This window comes from Dendropsophus ebraccatus, chromosome 1 (assembly GCF_027789765.1).
Source record: "Dendropsophus ebraccatus isolate aDenEbr1 chromosome 1, aDenEbr1.pat, whole genome shotgun sequence".
In the NCBI taxonomy this organism is placed as follows: domain Eukaryota; kingdom Metazoa; phylum Chordata; class Amphibia; order Anura; family Hylidae; genus Dendropsophus; species Dendropsophus ebraccatus.
In genome coordinates this window covers 223,450,443-223,471,687 of record NC_091454.1, presented here as the reverse complement: position 1 = coordinate 223,471,687, position 21,245 = coordinate 223,450,443, and the positions used below count along the sequence as shown (strand labels likewise).

The 21,245-nt window shown below is 46.1% G+C and overlaps 1 protein-coding gene across 4 annotated transcripts in view; it reads left to right on the top strand.

Annotated features, from left to right (window-relative positions):
• The window catches only part of PLD2 (phospholipase D2), a 69,656-nt gene that overhangs the window by 24,604 nt on the left and 23,807 nt on the right, over positions 1-21,245 (top strand). Inside the window, exon 1 of one of the 4 annotated variants that reach the window (XM_069949419.1) lies at positions 3,990-4,069. The exons of 1 other annotated variant lie outside the window; for it this stretch is intronic. The gene's annotated coding sequence lies outside the window, so the exon portion shown is untranslated. Of the gene's footprint in view, positions 1-3,989; positions 4,146-11,579; positions 11,662-21,245 lie in introns of those variants that run through there. 2 more of the 4 variants (XM_069949400.1, XM_069949411.1) reach the window with 2 other exon arrangements.

Sequence of the window (21,245 nt, the reverse complement as noted above, 5' to 3'; positions counted from 1 at the left end):
GTCAGGGCTGTATAGTGATTACAGGGAGGAGTCAGGGATGTATAGTGATTACAGGGAGGAGTCAGGGCTGTATAGTGATTACAGGGAGGAGTCAGGGCTGTATATTGATTAGAGGAAGGAGTCAGGGCTGTATAGTGATTACAGAGAGGAGTCAGGGCTGTATAGTGATTACAGAGAGGAGTCAGGGCTGTATAGTGATTACAGGAAGGAGTCAGGAATGCATAGTGATTACAGGGAGGGGTCAGGGATGTATAGTGATTACAGGGAGGAGTCAGGGCTGTATAGTAATTACAGGGAGGAGTCAGGGCTGTATAGTGATTACAGGGAGGAGTCAGTGATGTATAGTGATTACAGGGAGGAGTCAGGAATGTATAGTGATTACAGGGAGGAGTCAGGGCTGTATAGTGATTACAGGGAGGAGTCAGGAATGTATTGTGATTACAGGGAGGAGTCAGGGCTGTATAGTGATTACAGGGAGGAGTCAGGGCTATATAGTGATTACAGGGAGGAGTCAGGGATGTATAGTGATTACAGGGAGGAGTCGGGGCTGTATAGTGATTACAGGGAGGAGTCAGGGCTGTGTAGTGATTACAGGGAGGAGTCAGGGCTATATAGTGATTACAGGGAGAATTCAGGGCTGTATAGTGATTACAGAGAAGAGTCAGGGCTGTGTAGTGATTACAGGGAGAAGGCAGGACTGTGTAGTGATTACAGGGAGGAGTCCGGGCTGTATAGTGATAACAGGGAGGAGTCAGGAATGTATAGTAATTACAGGGAGGAGTCAGGGATGTATAGTGATTAAAGAGAGGAGTCAGGGCTGTATAGTGATAACAGGGAGGAGTCAGGGCTGTATAGTGATTACAGGGAGGAGTCAGGGCTGTATAGTGATAACAGGGAGGAGTCAGGGCTGTATAGTGATTACAGGGAGGAGTCAGGGCTGTGTAGTGATTACAGGGAGGAGTCAGGGCTGTATAGTGATTACAGGGAGGAGTCAGGGCTGTATAGTGGTTACAGGGAGGAGTCAGGGCTGTATAGTGATTACAGGGAGGAGCCAGGACTGTGTAGTGATAACAGGGAGGAGTCAGGAATGTATAGTAATTACAGGGAGGAGTCAGGGATGTATAGTGATTAAAGGGAGGAGTCAGGGCTGTATAGTGATAACAGGGAGGAGTCAGGGCTGTATAGTGATTACAGGGAGGAGTCAGGGCTGTATAGTGATAACAGGGAGGAGTCAGGGCTGTATAGTGATTACAGGGAGGAGTCAGGGCTGTATAGTGATTACAGGGAGGAGTCAGGGCTGTATAGTGATTACAGGGAGGAGTCAGGGCTGTATAGTGATTACAGGGAGGGGTCAGGGCTTTATAGTGATTACAGGGAGAAGTCAGGGCTGTATAGTGATGACAGGGAGGAGTCAGGGCTGTATAGTGATTACAGGGAGGAGTCAGGGCTGTGTAGTGATTACAGGGAGGAGTCATGGCTGTATAGTGATTAAAGGGAGGAGTCAGGGCTGTATAGTGATTACAGGGAGGAGTCAGGGCTGTACAGTGATTACAGGGAGGATTCAGGGCTGTGTAGTGATTACAGGGAGGAGTCAGGGATGTATAGTGATTACAGGGAGGAGTCAGGGCTGTGTAGTGATTACAGGGAGGAGTCAGGGCTGTATAGTGATTACAGGGAGGAGTCAGGGCTGTATAGTGATTACAGGGAGGGGTCAGGGCTGTATAGTGATTACAGGGAGGAGTCAGGGCTGTATAGTGATTACAGGGAGGAGTCAGGGCTGTGTAGTGATTACAGGGAGGAGTCAGGGCTGTATAATGATTACAGGGAGGAGTCAGGGCTGTATAATGATTACAGGGAGGAGTCAGGGCTGTATAGTGATTACAGGGAGGAGTCAGGGCTGTATAGTGATTACAGGGAGGAGTCAGGGCTGTATAGTGATTACAGGGAGGAGTCAGGGCTGTATAGTTATTACAGGGAGGAGTCAGGGCTGTATAGTGATTACAGGGAGGAGTCAGGGCTGTATAGTGATTACAGGGAGGAGTCAGGGCTGTGTAATGATTACAGAGAGGAGTCAGGGCTGTATAGTGATTACAGGGAGGAGTCAGGGCTGTATAGTGATTACAGGGAGGATTCAGGGCTGTGTAGTGATTACAGGGAGGAGTCAGGGCTGTATAGTGATTACAGGGAGGAGTCAGGGCTGTATAGTGGTTACAGGGAGGAGTCAGGGCTGTATAGTGATTACAGGGAGGAGTCAGGACTGTGTAGTGATAACAGGGAGGAGTCAGGAATGTATAGTAATTACAGGGAGGAGTCAGGGATGTATAGTGATTAAAGGGAGGAGTCAGGGCTCTATAGTGATAACAGGGAGGAGTCAGGGCTGTATAGTGATTACAGGGAGGAGTCAGGGCTGTATAGTGATTACAGGGAGGAGTCAGGGCTGTATAGTGATTGCAGGGAGGAGTCAGGGCTATTACACTCTTTAAACACTCTTTAAAGGAGTAATTCAGCAAAAGAATTTATTTCAAATCAACTCGCGACAGAAATTTGTAGATGTGTAATTTACGTCTATTAAAAAAATCTCCAGTCTTCCATTACTTATCACCTGCTGTATGTCCTGCAGTAAGTGGTGTACTCTCTCTGACATGGTGCTCTCTGATGCCACCTCTGTCCATGTCAGGAACTGTCCAGAGCAGGAGAGGTTTTCTATGAGGATTTGATGCTGCTCTGGACAGTTCCTGACATGGACAGAGGTGGCAGCAGAGAGCACTGTGTCAGACTGGAGAGAATACACCACTTCCTGCAGGACATACAGAGGCTGATAAGTACTGGAAGACTAGAAATTTTGTAATAGAAGTAAATTACAAATCTCTGGCACTTTCTGGCACCAGTTGATTTGAAAGAAAAAAGAGACACCAGGGTCTGCACCTTTAATGGACGTGTGTTGGGACCTTGTGACAAGTCCCGCAGTAGTACAGTGCCATCAGTCCTTGCTAATACCATCCAGCACTATTGTATCGCAGCACAATCGCATTTACTATGTGATCTATGGGCATGCGACACGTGCCGCAGCCAAAGCCACTATGTCGCCCGTGCTGGCCTGGGTGGAGATGTATTAGTTACTTGGGCTTTTTCTTGCAGGGCATATAGATCATCTGCTAGTCACCATGAGCATGCAGCACCCATAGACATGGAGCAGTGCTATGTGGAGTGGAGGCTGCCCAGTAAGTGATGGGTGGAGTGGAGGCTGCCCAGTGAGTGATGGGTGGAGTGGAGGCTGCACAGTGAGTGATGAGTGGAGTGGAGGCTGCCCAGTGAGTGATGGGTGGAGTGGAGGCTGCCCAGTGAGTGATGGGTGGAGTGGAGGCTGCACAGTGAGTGATGGGTGGAGTGGAGGCTGCACAGTGAGTGATGGGTGGAGTGGAGGCTGCCCAGTGAGTGATGGGTGGAGTGGAGGCTGCACAGTGAGTGATGGGTGGAGTGGAGGCTGCACAGTGAGTGATGGTTGGAGTGGAGGCTGCACAGTGAATGATGGGTGGAGTGGAGGCTGCACAGTGAGTGATGGGTGGAGTGGAGGTTGCACAGTGAGTACTGGGTGGAGTGGAGGCTGCAGAGTGAGTGATGGGTGGAGTTACACTGAGACACACAGGCTATTGTAGTGAGATTTTCCACTCTTTGCCGAGTTAGATCTACACAGGATCACATGCTGGCAGCTGAGTGCACCGCTCACTATATAGTGTGTAGCCTCTCATGGCTGCAGCATGTGCTGGGTGGAGTTACAGCTGCAGCATGTGCTGGGTGGAGTTACAGCTGCAGCCTGACTGCCAGATGAAGTTATGTACAGGACTGGGAGGAGTTCTGCTGTGAAGTAATCTGGAGAGGGCAGGCTGGAGGTATGGCTGCACACTTAGTGCTTGGGTGGAGTTATGCACTGGTAGGGATAGTGGGAGGGCAGGGTGGAGTCCTGCTGTGGTACAGATTTCGGAGGGCAGGGTGGAGGTGTGCTGGACAGATTTCGGAGGGCAGGGTGGAGGTGTGCGTGCTGCAGGAAGTGAAGGTGCTCGGCTGACAGGTACCTGTTGTAGCGATGATCTAGATGTGTTCTGTAACTCACAACAGCTCTACGGGGGAATCACATATACGTACAGGTGAGATCTAGGTGTACAGGTGTTATATATACGTACAGGTGAGATCTAGGTGTACAGGTGTTATATATACGTACAGGTGAGATCTAGGTGTACAGGTGTTATATATATGTACAGGTGAGATCTGTGTGTACAGGTGTTATATATACGTACAGGTGAGATCTAGGTGTACAGGTGTTATATATACGTACAGGTGAGATCTGTGTGTACAGGTGTTATATATACGTACAGGTGAGATCTAGGTGTACAGGTGTTATATATATGTACAGGTGAGCTCTAGGTGTACAGGTGTTATATATACGTACAGGTGAGATCTGTGTGTACAGGTGTTATATATATGTACAGGTGAGATCTAGGTGTACAGGTGTTATATGTACAGGTGAGATCTAGGTGTACAGGTGTTATATGTACAGGTGTTATATATACGTACAGGTGAGATCTGTGTGTACAGGTGTTATATATATGTACAGGTGAGATCTAGGTGTACAGGTGATATATATATATATATATATATATATATATATATATGTACAGGTGAGATCTGTGTGTACAGGTGAGATCTAGGTGTACATGTGTTATATATACGTACAGGTGAGATCTGTGTGTACAGGTGTTATATATATGTACAGGTGAGATCTAGGTGTACAGGTGATATATATATATATATATATATATATATATATATGTACAGGTGAGATCTGTGTGTACAGGTGAGATCTAGGTGTACATGTGTTATATATACGTACAGGTGAGATCTAGGTGTACAGGTGTTATACAGCACAGCTGTCAGAGAAATAGACAGGTAACCTGTAAATGCATGTGTTATGCACAAGTGTAACAGGAGTATACAGGACTTTTCTACGTTATATCTAAAGGTGATCTATACACACGCGAGTCACATATCTGTATATAGGTGATCTATATACACGGGAGTCACATATCTGTATACAGGTGATCTATATACACTGGAGTCACATATCTGTATACAGGTGATCTATATACACGGGAGTCACATATCTGTATACAGGTGATCTATATACACGGGAGTCACATATCAGTATACGGGTGATCTATATACACGGGAGTCACATATCTGTATACGGGTGATCTATATACACGGGAGTCACATATCAGTATACAGGTGATCTATATACACGGGAGTCACATATCAGTATACAAGTTATATATAGAGATAGGTGTCACATGAGTATATATATTTATATATATTATATTTGCAGGTGATCTGTATACAAAGGTGTCATGTATGAATGTATAGCTTGTGTGATATATACATATTTAGGGTACAGACACACACACTGTATACGCAGCAGATCTGCAGATTTGATACTGTGTTCAGTTATTTAGATCTAATCTGCTGCGTATCGCAGCAGTAAATACGCTGCATATACGGTGTGTGTGTTTGTACCCATACATACACTGGTGACACAGGGGAGTGTACAGGTGATCTATGTATAAGAGCTATCTGTTAGCACAGGGTGTGTAAATGGAAACTTTCCAGCTTCATAGCAATGTCTATATGCAAAAACTGCACTCCGCACTCCGTGTATTGTTATATACCACCATAAACGCTTTCTTAAAGGGGTTGTCCAGTGGCTGAGGCCTGCAGCTCCCGGTGAATCTGCGGCTCGGGGTTGGACGTATATCCCACAGCTATTGAGAATCCCCCGTACGTGATGAGCGGGATATTCACCAACCCCCTCCCAAGATGTGGGTTCACACCGAGCACCAGGGAGCAGAAGGCTTCAGCGGTTGTTGCCCATAGCAACCAATTACAGCGCCGCTCTTATTTCTTACATTGTTCTGGTAAAGTGAAAACTGAGCTAAGATTGGTTGCTATGGGAGCTGTGATTTAGTTGCTATGGGAGCTCTAATTGGTTGCTATGGGCAACACAGAGAATCTGACTATAAGACAGCGCCATAAATCTCCCCCACACACACAGTTCAGGTGTTCTGATTCCAATACAGGCTGTGATAATGGCTGATAACAGAGAACAGTGAGCAGGTGCTATCTACATCCGGCAGAAAACCTTTCTGGGCCCCCAATGTACCTATGTGCCAAATCCGGGGTCGGATAGTTCAGTCATTCTGATGTCTATAGAGAACAGTCGGTCACCTTTATTATATAGGGGGGGGGGGGGGGGTATTTTGGTGGGCATGCCACCTTTCCGGGGTGAAGAAGTCACAATAATTTGTGCAACCTTACTCAATTGGGAGTTTTTTTAGTTTTAGATCCTTTTGCATCTTGTCCAGCGATGGGCCGTGGCTTCCCGTAAGTGGTTTAGGTAAAAAAGTTCTTAAATCCCTATTTCACTCAAACATACCTTTTGATATGTTGCTGCCCATGGTGAGACTCCAAGGTTCCTTCCATACTTGTTATTATCTGTTCAATTTCCTTCCCCAGTTCTGAGCTGCTGCTTTCTGCTGAAGACACACAAATCTGTGTGTGAGCTTTTCTCTCTGTCTCCCCCCCCCCTCCCTTCTGAGACGGCATGTCCCTGGCAGGCTTTATCTGCAACAGCTTCTTTCGAATGCTGAAAGGGGTTAATCTGAGGTCAAGTTGCTGATGATTATCCCTCCCAGCAAAACTAATGCTGCGTTTACACGGGACGATTATCGTTCGAATTTGCGCGATAACGATCGAATTCGAACGATAATCGCACTTGTAAACGCAGCGAACGATCAAACGACGAGCAAGAAATCGTTCATTTTGATCTTACAACATGTTCTTAAATCGTTGTTCGCAAAAAATTTGCAGATCGTTCTGTGTAAACAGTCGTTCACCGATGTTACTTATGTGCAAGATAGGCTTAAATGATCGCAGAACGATTTTTCCATGCGATATATCGTTCCGTCTAAACGCTGATCGTTACTTTGAAATCATTAATCGTACGATCGGGCGAATTATCGTTCCGTATAAACGCAGCATAAGAAGCTACAATGTTGCAGATAAAGCCTGCCAGGGACTTGTTTACATCAGCCAACTCAGAATAGAGGGGCGAGGAGGGGGAGACAAAGAGATAAGCTCACACAGATTTTTGTGTTTTCAGCAGAAAGCAGCAGCTGAGAACTGGGGAAAGGAGACTGAATAGATAATAACAAGTATGGAAGGAATTGTTAGTCTTACCATTGGGCAGCAAGTATCGATATCAAATATTGTTGAGCGGATCTGTCAAACTGCTCCGGTTCGGCAACGTTCTCTGCACTTGAACACCCGGCGTTTGGTTACCCCATGGCTACAGAAGTTGGATGCCGCTCTAGGGCTGCCTGGAAACTATGGATACAAGCTATGGCCTATGGCGGGATCCATGTTTTCCAGGACTTTCTAGTGCGGCATCCAACTTCTGCAGCCACGGGGAATCAAACGACGGGTGTTCAAGTCCAGAGAACGTTGTTGAACCCCAACAGTTCCGATCAGACAGATTCGCTCAACAATATCGTTTAACTTTCTAAAAGTCGTGCAAATCACTAGTTGGTGCACAAACTAATAGAACGGGTGTAAATTCAGGACACTTTGAGTGATTGAAACTGACATAAAGGTGGAAGTGCGAGTACGAGCGTGAGAAAAAGCTGCGAGTGCTGATTTTCCCAGTGACCTGATCCCGGTGTAGCGCACGCCCGCTGTTATCAGTCGGAGTTACCTTTTATCTCTTCCTTATCAATATACAACACTGTTATCTCTATAGCTTCTCATTGCCCTGTCCCAGCAGTGTATACAGAAGACGTGTCACTATTACTACGTAGTGTGCTGGATATGAAGAACATGAGAAGATCTTGGGGACGGGATAGCTGCCGCATGGTGGGGGCCAATGTCTATAAGACAGGGTCTTCTCAGCAGACAGGCAGGGGCCTCCTCAGTAAGCTCTAGACGGGATAGCTGCCGCATGGTGGGGGCCAATGTCTATAACATAGGGTCTTCTCAGCAGACAGGTAGGGGCCTCCTCAGTAAGCTCTAGCCAATGTGTTCTAGACAGGAAGTCTTGGGGCCCTATGAGAAGGCTCCAGGCCATCTATAAATAGGCGCCGATCTCTGTGATCACCAGTGGATTAAAGAGCCTTCATGCAGCACGATCAGTCTTGGAGCCAGGTCACACGGACGACAGCTGGATGGTTCATAAGGACCTTTCTGGCAATCTCCCCTCGGTCGCACACCCTCTAGTGCACAAGGACATGTCCAGCCGATGGATGATGACTTTTCTGCAGGTTAGAGTGGCTAAAGATCAAGCTCGTTCTTTTGCTGATTGCTAGCCCTATTACACAGATTTGGCTGATATTGACCCCTGTACTATGGCCCTAACGGTTTTACTTGAGATGGTTAATATTGATATCATATAGTCACTTCATAGCAACCACCGTTATATTTGACCATACAGAGAGGACCTCCTCCATGCTGATGACAACCATAACGACTCTTCACTTCATCTTCTAATCATTCGTTAGGCCTATCCGTGATTTGGATGGTGGCACATCCAGTGGTGATCACTAGTCTTCAGAAATGGACATAGTCTTCTTGTATATCGTAGGTGAGGGTCATAGGACTGATGGAGTCCACAATAAGTCTTGAATAGAGATGAGCGAACCTCGAGCATGCTCTAGTCCATCCGAACCCGAACCTTCGGCATTTGATTAGCGGTGGCTGCTGAAGTTGGATAAAGCCCTAAGGCTATGTGGACAGGATTTGGTTAATATGAGACATGGCCTTTGTGACCTATTGGAAAAGATAAGATGCAATGGATCCTGAGAAGGTGGCAAAGTGGATCCTAAGGGCAGAGCAGATAAAAAAAAAAATCTCTACCATTCTGAACTCCAATCCTCAATTGCTCCTGTAGTTTACGGCCAGCGGCAACAGAAACTTTTCATTGAGATAAAATGAAAGTGAATACCCAAGAATTAGCAAGGTCTGGGAAATTCCACCATCCTGGGGAGTTCGGGACAGTTCTCGTGAAGATCTCCTACTTTGCAGTGCACAGGGTGAGGTAGCAAGCTCTCTTCTCTAAAGGTAGGGCTGAGAGACCCAATACCATGGGACATGTCCTGAAACTTCTCCTGGTTATCTAAGGCCTTGTGAATGTTGTGGCCAGGTAACTCTTCATAAAATATTCCTGACAATTGTTAGTGGTGATGGTCAGACCAGAGCTTTGCCAGACAGTAAAGATGATATGTAAGTTACTGTGGCATGGAGAGAAACCGATGGGACACTACTGAAAGTGTATAACATAACATGGTGGACTAGGTAGATGCAGCTTTAGACCCAAGAAGAAGTCAAGCTGAGTAGACGTACTGGATGCTTGATGGGCCATGGACATAGAAGGACTACAGAGCATCCAGATGACTTGTGACTCCTTGGAGAGTCTGTATGAGTTCCTACGGTAATGTTCCTTGCTGGACCACTTGTTTAGCCACATAAGACCTCAGTAGGTAATAGAATAAATGTGGCACCAACCTTATGGTTCCATAGCTCTCTTGGAGTCATGTAAGAGGATGTGGACCCCGAAAGCTGTGATCGGTTTGATGCAGGATAGAGGTGGGGAGTTCCATGGTTTTCCACCTTTTAGGGTGCGTTCACTCAAAGTGGTCTACATAACATTCATACTCCAGGAGATGACAAAGAATATGACCAGATGACCGATAACCAACAACCGGGAAGAGATGGTGGATGTCAGTCATGTAATGGCCAGAGATCCTCTTAGAATAAGCCGCCAACCCTGTTGTCGTCTAGAGATGTCAGAACCAGCAAAAACCTGATGTGGATTAAGAAGAGCAGTGACCCGAAACATAGGAGCTTTACCAGCAGAAAGAGCTGTAGTGGATGAGTGAGCAAGAGCGTCAGATAGTAACCCGACATGACCTATGGACCGAGCTACTATATCAGGCGGAGACTCAGTGGTGGAGCAGTAATCTGTATATACAGGGTCTGGGCTGTGTGTATATACAGGTCATGGTGTAGTAGTATATATACAGGTGTTGGTGTAGTAGTGTATATACAGGATCTGGGCTGTGTGTATATACAGGTCATGGTGTAGTAGTGTATATACAGGTCATGGTGTAGTAGTGTGTATATACAGGTCTCGGTGTAGTAGTGTATATACAGGTCATGGTGTAGTAGTGTATTTACATGTCATGGTGTAGCGGTGTATATACAGGTCATGGTGTAGTAATGTATATACAGGTCATGGTGTAGCAGTGTATATACAGGTCATGGTGTAGCAGTGTATATACAGGTCATGGTGTGGTAGTGTATATACAGGTCATGGTGTAGTAGTGTATATACAGGTCATGGTGTGGTAGTGTTGTCCAGGTATCGCTGTAGTTGGGCTCTGCTCCATCGCGGTGTAGTAGTGTATATACAGGTCATAGTGTAGTAGTGTATATGCAGGTCTTGGTGTAGTTGGGCTCTGCTCCATCGCGGTGTAGTAGAGTGTGTGTGCGTGTGTGTATATCCAGGTTTCGGTGTAGTAGTGTATATCCAGGTCTCGGTGTAGTAGTGTATATCCAGGTCTCGGTGTAGTAGTGTATATCCAGGCCTCGGTGTAGTAGTGTGTATATACAGGTCTCGGTGTAGTAGTGTATATCCAGATCTCGGTGTAGTAGTGTATATCCAGGTCTCGGTGTAGTAGTGTGTATATACAGGTCTCGGTGTAGTAGTGTGTATATACAGGTCTCGGTGTAGTAGTGTGTATATACAGGTCTCGGTGTAGTAGTGTATATACAGGTCTCGGTGTAGTAGTGTGTATATACAGGTCTCGGTGTAGTAGTGTGTATATACAGGTCTCGGTGTAGTAGTGTATATACAGGTCTCGGTGTAGTAGTGTATATACAGGTCTCGGTGTAGTAGTGTGTATATACAGGTCTCGGTGTAGTAGTGTATATCCAGGTCTCGGTGTAGTAGTGTGTGTGTATATCCAGGTCTCGGTGTAGTAGTGTATATCCAGGCCTCGGTGTAGTAGTGTATATCCAGGTCTCGGTGTAGTAGTGTGTATATACAGGTCTCGGTGTAGTAGTGTATATTCAGGTCTCGGTGTAGTAGTGTGTGTATATCCAGGTCTCGGTGTAGTAGTGTATATCCAGGCCTCGGTGTAGTAGTGTATATCCAGGCCTCGGTGTAGTAGTGTATATCCAGGTCTCGGTGTAGTAGTGTGTATATACAGGTCTCGGTGTAGTAGTGTGTATATACAGGTCTCGGTGTAGTAGTGTGTATATACAGGTCTCGGTGTAGTAGTGTGTATATCCAGGTCTCGGTGTAGTAGTGTGTATATACAGGTCTCGGTGTAGTAGTGTATATCCAGGTCTCGGTGTAGTAGTGTATATCCAGGTCTCGGTGTAGTTGGGCTCTGCTCCATCGCGGTGTAGTTGAGCGGTCTCCAGGCTCTTCCTGTCTGGGCGTTGCTGTATTCGGGATGTTATAGGGAGGGGCGGGCGGTGTTGGACAGGACGGGGTCGGTGTTGGTTTCCAGGATGGAGGAGCAGTGAGATGAGGCGACTGCAGTGAAGAACAGCAGAGGTGACTGTAGTGCTGGGACTGGATGGGTGTAGTAGTGTCTGCACAGTGGGATTTGCTGAGCATTGTCTGGGATCAATACTGCACTGCAGAGAGAAGAGAGGGCAGCTCTCCAGGGGCTGTGCAGGAATAGCAGAGCCAGCTGGAGTGGCAGCGATGTGATCTGTGCAGGAATAGCAGAGCTGTACTGCTGGTGCCTGACTAGTGATGGAATAGCAGAGCTGTACTACTGGTGCATGACTAGTGATGGAATAGCAGAGCTGTACTACTGGTGCATGACTAGTGATGGAATAGCAGAGCTGTACTACTGGTGCATGACTAGTGATGGAATAGCAGAGCTGTACTACTGGTGCATGACTAGTGATGGAATAGCAGAGCTGTACTACTGGTGCATGACTAGTGCAGGAATAGTGATCTGTGCAGGAATAGCAGAGCTGTACTACTGGTGCCTGACTAGTGCAGGAATAGCAGAGCTGTACTACTAGTGCAGGAATAGCAGAGCTGTACTACTGGTGCCTGACTAGTGCAGGAATAGCAGAGCTGTACTACTAGTGCAGGAATAGTGATCTGTGCAGGAATAGCAGAGCTGTACTACTGGTGCATGACTAGCGCAGAAATAGCAGAGTCAGCTGCAGTGTCAGAGATGTGATGTGTGCAGGAATAGCAGAGCGATATGTGGCGAAGTTTTGAAGGGAAATGTTTCTGTGATTCCTGCACTGAAGAGCCAGTGATGTAATCTGAGCAGGAATAGCAGAGCTGTACTACTGCTGCATGACTAGTGATGGAATAGCAGAGCTGTACTACTGGTGCATGACTAGTGTAGGAATAGCAGAGCTGTATGTATTACTGCTGCATGACTAGTGTAGGAATAGCAGAGCTGTACTGCTGCTGCATGACTAGTGTAGGAATAGCAGAGCTGTATGTATTACTGCTGCATGACTAGTGATGGAATAGCAGAGCTGTACTACTGCTGCATGACTAGTGTAGGAATAGCAGAGCTGTATGTATTACTGCTGCATGACTAGTGTAGGAATAGCAGAGCTGTATGTATTACTGCTGCATGACTAGTGATGGAATAGCAGAGCTGTACTACTGCTGCATGACTAGTGTAGGAATAGCAGAGCTGTATGTATTACTGCTGCATGACTAGTGTAGGGATAGCAGAGCTGTACTACTGCTGCATGACTAGTGTAGGAATAGCAGAGCTGTATGTATTACTGCTGCATGACTAGTGTAGGAATAGCAGAGCTGTACTGCTGCTGCATGACTAGTGTAGGAATAGCAGAGCTGTATGTATTACTGCTGCATGACTAGTGATGGAATAGCAGAGCTGTACTACTGCTGCATGACTAGTGTAGGAATAGCAGAGCTGTATGTATTACTGGTGCATGACTAGTGATGGAATAGCAGAGCTGTATGTACTACTGGTGCATGACTAGTGTAGGAATAGCAGAGCTGTATGTATTACTGCTGCATGACTAGTGTAGGAATAGCAGAGCTGTATGTACTACTGGTGCATGACTAGTGTAGGAATAGCAGAGCTGTATGTACTACTGGTGCATGACTAGTGTAGGAATAGCAGAGCTGTATGTATTACTGGTGCATGACTAGTGTAGGAATAGCAGAGCTGTATGTATTACTGGTGCATGACTAGTGTAGGAATAGCAGAGCTGTATGTATTACTGGTGCATGACTAGTGATGGAATAGCAGAGCAGCTGGATGTAATATCTGCTGTAGTGCTGGTGACGTGACTAATGATGGAATAGCAGAGATGTCTGCGGTGGAGACAGCACAGCGTATGACTAATCTAACATTAGCAGAGCCGCATATAATGGTGTAGTGGAAGTGCAGGAATAGCAGAGCCGCATATAATGGTGTAGTGGCAGTGCAGGAATAGCAGAGCCGCATATAATGGTGTAGTGGCAGTGCAGGAATAGCAGAGCCGCATATAATGGTGTAGTGGAAGTGCAGAAATAGCAGAGCCGCATATAATGGTGTAGTGGCAGTGCAGGAATAGCAGAGCCGCATATAATGGTGTAGTGGCAGTGCAGGAATAGCAGAGCCGCATATAATGGTGTAGTGGCAGTGCAGGAATAGCAGAGCCTCATATAATGGTGTAGTGGCAGTGCAGGAATAGCAGAGCCTCATATAATGGTGTAGTGGCAGTGCAGAAATAGCAGATCTATATATAATGGTTTAGTGGAAGTGCAGGAATAGCAGAGCCGCATATAATGGTGTAGTGGCAGTGCAGGAATAGCAGAGCTGTGTTGAGGGCGACCATTGTGACTAATGTGGGGATGGTGTTGTTGGATTGCGGTGTGGTGTATGCTCTGCAGGAATAGTGGAGCTGTATGGTATGGTTGTAGTGTGGGTGATGTGACCAGTGTGTATAACGTCTGGATGGTGTTGTGTGGTGTATGCTCTGCAGGTGTAGTGGAGCTGTGTGGGTGATGTGACCAGTGTGTATAACGTCTGGATGGTGTTGGATTGCGGGGTGCTGTATGCTCTGCAGGAATAGTGGAGCTGTATGGTATGGTTGTAGTGTGGGTGATGTGACCAGTGTGTATAACGTCTGGATGGTGTTGGATTGCAGTGTGGTGTATGCTCTGCAGGTGTAGTGGAGCTGTATGGTTGTAGTGTGGGTGATGTGACCAGTGTGTATAATGTGGGGATGGTGTTGGATTGCGGTGTAGTGGAGCTGTATGGTATGGTTGTAGTGTGGGTGATGTGACGGCTCTGATCCATGACTGGGTTGTGCAGGCTGTATGGGGCAGGAATGAAGCAGAGCCGGCTGAGCTGTGACATGGTTACCAGTGTGTAGTATCACCATGTGCTCGGTGTACACACCACATCATGTGTCATCCTCCATGTCACTATACACTATACATATCCCCTCCGCCCCCTCCCCTCTCCATTATTAATGTAGTGCTGCCACACCTGGCCCAGGTTAACCCCTCACTGCCTGAGCCCCACAGGTATATACCCGGGTGTAGGCAGCTATATACATGGATATATGAGGCAGGGCTGTATACATTCTGTATATATGAGGCAGGGCTGTATACATTCTGTATATACTATATATATGAGGCAGGGCTGTATACCTTCTTTATATACTGTATATATGAGGCAGGGCTGTATACATTCTGTATATACTGTATATATGAGGCAGGGCTGTATACATTCTGTATATACTATATATATGAGACAGGGCTGTATACCTTCTTTATATACTGTATATATAAGGCAGTGCTGTATACATTCTGTATATACTATATATATGAGGCAGGGCTGTATACCTTCTTTATATACTGTATATATGAGGCTGGGCTGTATACCTTCTTTATATACTGTATATATGAGGCTGGGCTGTATACCTTCTGGATATAATGTATATATGAGGCCGGGCCGTATACCTTCTGTATATACTGTATATATGAGGCCGGGCTGTGTACATGTATATATTCTCTATGTACTGATGTGTATATATGAGCCCGGGCCGGATACCTTCTGGATATACTGTATATATGAGGCCGGGCTGTATACCTTCTGTATATATGAGGCAGGGCTGTATACCTTCTGGATATACTGTATATATGAGGCCGGGCTGTATACCTTCTGTATATATGAGGCCGGGCTGTATACCTTCTGTATATACTGTATATATGAGGCGGGGCTGTATACCTTCTGTATATACTGTATATATGAGGCCGGGCTGTATACCTTCTCTATATACTGTATATCGGCTCCTCCAGTACTATATGGAGGATTCTCTATATTTTCCCAGTTTGAGCTGAATGCCGGAGAAGTTTCCCCAAATCTTATGAATCATCCTGTGAGTTATTTCCTGTTCCTATAATAACTTATTATACTACAGGGTGTAACCGGCTGCGAGATACGGGATATATGCCCGGGTACACCACTATATACCTGGGTGTATATCCTCTATGGGGGAAGGGGGTCTATGTGTATATAACACCTGTTCAGACGTAACCATGCAGCACTATATACCTGGGTGTATATCCTCTGGGGGGTCTATATGTATATACCAGCTGTACAGACGTAACCATCCAGCACATATACAGGATACATACCTGGGTGTATATCCTCTGGGGGGGGGGGGGGGTCTATATGTATATACCAGCTGTACAGACGTAACCATACACCACTATATACCTGGGTGTATATCCTCTGGGGGGGGGGGGGTGTCTATATGTATATACCAGCTGTACAGACGTAACCATACACCACTATATACCTGGGTGTATATCCTCTGGGGGGGGTGTCTATATGTATATACCAGCTGTACAGAGGTAACCATCCAGCACATATACAGGGACGTCTCCATGGTTACGTCAGACACAAGCTGGGACACATAAGAGGACTGCTATAAGTTATCCCATCTCCTGTTCTATTATAGCGTTATTACCTATGAGGAGGGTATGCCATGCTGTGCGGGCGGGCACAGATATTGGTGATGGTTTCCTCTGGGATACAGCCGGCACAGTCTGGCCTCATGGTATATTGGGCGTCCGTGACAGGGAGGTGCAGGGATAAGGCCTGAGGTGGATGGCCGCTGGTTGCTTCCCTAGTGAGGTCCCTTACATGGTGGCGGCAGATCCTCGGAGGACGTGTAGCTTGGGTGGCCGCATGGTCTCTAGGTCTGACCTGAAGCCCTAACAGGTCCTTCCTGCATGGCCCCAGGCTCCAGTTCTCATGCTCAGGTCCCCATTGGTGGTGGCCAGGGGTCGGCCCGGGCCCCCTGACAGGTCTGCAGGGCCTCGTACACAGCAGGCTGCCGGGTCTTGTATGATTCCACATCTTTCTATCATAGCCTGCAGGGACTTTTCAGCAATTCGCTTTATGGCAGTTCTGTTGACAGGAGCCATTGTCACCAGGTAATTAGCGTCTGAGTGTATCCTAGGCGTCTAGTCATCACCTCTGCAATATCCCGCTAGCTGCGACCACTCCGAAGCCCAGGAGGCCGCTTTCTGTTCCTCTATTTACCCCATAACATCAAGCAGTGCTCTCCTTGCAGGAGCACTCCAGAGATGTCATGATTGGGTGGAGTTACCCTTTAAATAATGGGCGGGGCTGTGACTCTGGTGGTGGTCATGGGGGCTGCAACCATAAAATCCGATATAACATACAGTTCCTTGCTCACAAGGTGGAGACGGCTTATTAGGGTCGCTGGCCCTTATATTTCACTCCTTTTTGGTAGGTAGACTGAAGACTTAGACCTGGGAGACTTGTCGTGTTCACTTTAAGAAAGTGACTACTTAAAGGGGTAGTTCACAAAAAAAAACTGGTGCCAGAGATTTGTAATTTACTTCTATTAAAAAATCTCCAGTCTTCCAGTACTTATCAGGTGCTGTATGTCCTGCAGGAAATGGTGTATTCTCTCCAGTCTGACACAGCGCTCTCTGCTGCCACCTCTGTCTGTGTCAGGAACTGTCCAGATCAGCAGCAAATCCCCATAGAAAACCTCTCCTGCTCTCCTGAATGGAAAGACCACACCACTTCCTGCAGGACATACAGCAGCTGATAAGTACTGGAAGACTGCCGATTTTTTTAATAGAAGTAAATTAGAAATCTCTGACACTTTCTGGCACCTGTTGATTTGTAAAAAAATTATAATAAAAAATAGAACATTTGGTGAACAACCCCTTTAAAAGAAGTACAGTCCTATTATTATTACACTCCACTGATGAAGAGCGGCACAGTATGGCTGCTGTGACCTGATAAAAGAGAGAAATCATACTCTCAACGCTCTGCAGACTGCCACACGACACCCGAAGCGTGACCATTCATGTGGAAGCTGATCTGTACCAGACCGGAGGCCTGAAGGAAGATGGTGAAGCCAGGGGGCCCGAAACCAAGAACGCAATGTCTCCAACCCTGGACCTAGATGAGAAAACATGCAGGATGGATGGCAGCAGTGTGGACTGATGTAGCCGACATTGAAGAGATCACAGCTGCATGGCTGGCAGGAACAGACTGATTTTGGGAGCCCTGCGATAGGCTCAGAGAGGGGTGGTGACCAGACTGACAGACTCCTAGGCATATGACAGGGTGTGACTTAGTGATTCAGTATAAACAGACGGCACTATATACGGGATCCCCCAAGTTACACGGACTGGGACACTGCGTGACCACTGATAATGGTGGATCTCAAAAACTAGATCTCAAAAACTAGAATACAGGAGCGAAAACAAAGAAATCTGGGGACTATATACTCTGAGTGGAGTCGCCAAAAGGGGCGGGGCTGTGACAACATGAGAAACTTGGTTGATTGTTCTTTGCAAATAAACTTGCAATAACTTTTTTACTTTCCCGGGTCATCACCTCGAGTGTTATACAGAGATTATTGACAGTACAGGGAGAGCTGCCAGTGACTACAGATGTAGTGTGTGACTATGTACACAGGTGAGTCAGGCTGAAAAGAGCAGAAAAAAAAGAGTACCCCCGTCCCCCCCCCCCCCCCCCCCCCCCCCCCGGGTATATACTGTATATAATAATATATGTACAGCTGGTATAACCTGGGGATCTCCTATATATAATTATATATGTACAGCTGGTATAGCCTGGGGATCTCCTGTATATAATTATATATGTACAGCTGGTATAACCTGGGTATCTCCTATATATAATTATATATGTACAGGTTTGGGTATCTTCTGTATATAATTATATATGTACAGCTGGTATAACCTGGGGATCTCCTATATATAATTCTATATGTACAGCTGGTATAACCTGGGTATCTCCTATATATAATTATATATGTACAGCTGCTAGAACCTGGGTATCTTCTGTATATAATTATATATGTACAGCTGGTATAACCTGGGGATCTCCTATATATAATTATATATGTACAGCTGGTATAACCTGGGGATCTCCTATATATAATTCTATATGTACAGCTGGTATAACCTGGGGATCTCCTCCTATATATAATTCTATATGTACAGCTGCTAGAACCTGGGTATCTCCTGTATATAATTCTATATGTACAGCTGGTATAGCCTGGGGATCTCCTATATATTATTCTATATGTACAGCTGGTATAACCTGGGGATCTCCTCCTATATATAATTCTATATGTACAGCTGCTAGAACCTGGGTATCTCCTGTATATAATTCTATATGTACAGCTGGTATAGCCTGGGGATCTCCTATATATTATTCTATATGTACAGCTGGTATAACCTAGATATATATACTGTATATAATTATATATGTACAGCTGGTATAACCTGGGTATATACTGTATATAATTATATATGTACAGCTGGTATAACCTGGGTATATATACTGTATATAATTATATATGTACAGCTGGTATAACCTGGGTATATACGGTATATAATTATATATGTACAGCTGGTATAAGAAGTGTTGTCTATAGTGGTGTTGGCCGTGCTAGATGTGGTATTACACAGTATATGGTTATGTAGTATTATACAGTGTATGGTAATGTAGTATTATACAGTGTATGGTAATGTAGTATTACACGGTGTATGGTTATGTGGTATTATACAGTATATGGTTATGTGGTATTATACAGTGTATGGTTATATAGTAATACACAGTGTTTGTGGTATTACATGGTGTATGGTTATGTAGTATTATATAGTATATGGTTATGTAGTATTACACGGAGATTGCCCAGTGTAGTTATTAGCAGTAATTCCTCAGTAATTCCTCCTGGTAGTTCCTGGTACTTGGCGTTCGGCTCCTTGGCAGAGAGCTGCTGATCTTCATCTGATCCTGGCAGGGAGTGGCCGTTATATAACACTCAGCCGGCCGGGGCTTTGTCTCTTCTCACATTGATATTCTCTGAGTGTCCGGACATCGGTGGAGGGGGTGGTAGTGATGTTAGTGAGGTCCTTGTGAGTCCCTGCTTTATTATAACCTAGTGATATAACGCTCAGGTCCTGGAGCCTGATAACCATGCTGTCATCCAGCTTTCCCAGGCTCCTGAGAATCTTCCTCTCCCCCTCTGTATATACACAGTGCGGAGCAGCAGGGAGATGCCCAGGGGATGTCTGGCTGGTGTAGTGTGGGGTTGGCAGGACGGCCGTGTCTTGGCTCTGCTCCATCATGTAATCACTTTATGATATAAATACTTTCTCAGTCTGGCGCAGACATTACTTTTTGTTTTTTGTTGGTTACGGGAACATCTTGATATAACTGATACAAACACAGAGGGTTATTCCGGGCCGCAGGGACTGTACCAGACTCCTGGCGGGGCGAGAATACCCAGGATGATACTGCCCTACCCAGCAGGGGGCGTCCTTCTTCCTTACCTGTCCAGGTCGGGCTTGTTGCTGCCCAGAGGATCACAGTAAGGAAGGGGTTACATCACTAAAGCAGCCCTGGTCTGAGCAATGCTGGTAGTGGTGATGACTAAATGAAGGGGGAGATTACATTCAGGAAGCAGCACTGTGCACATAGAAACAACACCTGTATTTACAGAGGGGACAGCTGCCTAGAACTTTATGTATGATAAGAGATGAGCGAGGAAGCCTTGATTTATCTTTTAGGGACAGCACTGAGCCTCTGGAGCCTCCCTCCATAAGTTAACCCCCTCCTCACTTCCAGTTTTCAGTCTTGGTCTATCTGCTGCTAGAGACAGAATCCTCCTATCAACAGGCAGGGGACAGCTGGTTGCAGAGAAGGGAGACATCTAGTGGCAAAGACTTTTAACTTTTTGATAAAGGATGTTTACAGCAATTGTACAGATGAGATAGTTTGGTGAGGGATGATCTGACGGTGCAGTACATGGCCAGTGATGGTGGAATTGTCGTGACGCCAGTGCTAGTCCAGCACACAGGTGTGATGTTGGTACCTGCTTTGGATATATGGCCGTTTGTACTGTTCCCCAATGGTCGGTGACCTGCCGGGCTGTGATGGGCCCCTTGGGCTCTTGTCATGGTAGTCCTGAGTGGCAATTGATCCACCTGGACTATCGGTACCGCCACCCACAGAAAGGGGAAAGGTGTGTAGTGGAGGTGTATAGGTGCTGGTGCAAGGGAGAGTGAGTCCAAGTGAAATAAATAGAACAGCTTTACTGTACAGTCCCTGAACAATATAAACACTTTGGCAGTAGATAACCTTGGTACAGACTTTAGTGCTTCACTGGATCTGTGCTGAGAAATACTTGTAAGTGCTGAATACAATAGAGGTAATTGTAGTGGTGCTTAGATAGTTTAGAGTAGAGTGGAGGCAGTGTAAAGTTTGTCAAGGGAGTTCCAGCCCAATGTAGTACTGAGCTCTGCCGGAACTTGAGAGATACCTGAGAGTGAGAAGTTACTTGTGGCCGTGTTTAGACTGTTTTCTGAACACCTACTGCCCTACAGTGTCGAGTTACCCGTCCTAATAGAGTGACACAAGCCCCAGCCATGGTTAGCTGGGTGAAGCTAAGTGTCAGAGCCTTCCCGGTGTCACCTGCACTGCGAGATAGGATATGTAGATTCTCTGGTAGCTTTGTCCTATGCATGCTACTTCCTCTTGTATGGTAGAATACTGCCCTGCACTTTGTTGCTTCATACACATATGTCTCACTACCTCACTTCACACTGTC